Raw genomic sequence first — 499 nt, 5'->3', positions numbered from 1 at the left:
TATCTAATCTTACAGTTTGGCTGTAAAATCAAGTGTTCGCGAAGACTGATCACAAAGAGCCACAGTATACTATACACTGATTTATCGTCTTGTCTCGTTTCTACACTGACAGGGTACATTATCAGTAACAATTACACAGTCTTACCACAGTTGCAGACCTTGGCAGCGTCGAAAACCAGTCACAAATTCGGGACGTGCGCTTGGAACGTCTTCCCCTTGAGCACTCGTATACCAGACTGGCGGCTTGAGTCGAGGTAAGCCTAGCTTTCAGCGCAACACTAGCGAATTTATCACAGACGTTTCCGAAGACCGATAAGGAGTGATCCAAATGCGCTGTGCTTATCTGATTTACTAAAGCGACTTAGCACATATTCCCTCTGTTGCTGGATGTGATTTTGGTCGCAGAATCTTCCGAAACGGTGAAAATATCTTAGGAACGAACACTTCCTTGCTAGTATGACAGACCGCCACCTCCGAGACGCAAAAATTTTCCTTGTTC

At 44.9% G+C, this 499-nt stretch overlaps 1 protein-coding gene across 2 annotated transcripts in view; it reads right to left on the bottom strand.

Annotated features, from left to right (window-relative positions):
• The window catches only part of LOC119585766, a gene marked incomplete at its 3' end in the record, with an annotated part of 12,085 nt that extends 11,618 nt beyond the window's left edge, over positions 1-467 (bottom strand). The window contains 1 exon segment of one of the 2 annotated variants that reach the window (XM_037934478.1): positions 146-467. 2 annotated transcript variants of the gene reach the window in all.
• Positions 468-499: the final 32 nt, after the last annotated feature.

The sequence above is a fragment of the Penaeus monodon genome, chromosome 20 (assembly GCF_015228065.2).
Source record: "Penaeus monodon isolate SGIC_2016 chromosome 20, NSTDA_Pmon_1, whole genome shotgun sequence".
Lineage (NCBI taxonomy): Eukaryota > Metazoa > Arthropoda > Malacostraca > Decapoda > Penaeidae > Penaeus > Penaeus monodon.
Note: the sequence above shows the minus strand (reverse complement) of the source record. Positions and strands in the feature narration are given on the sequence as shown.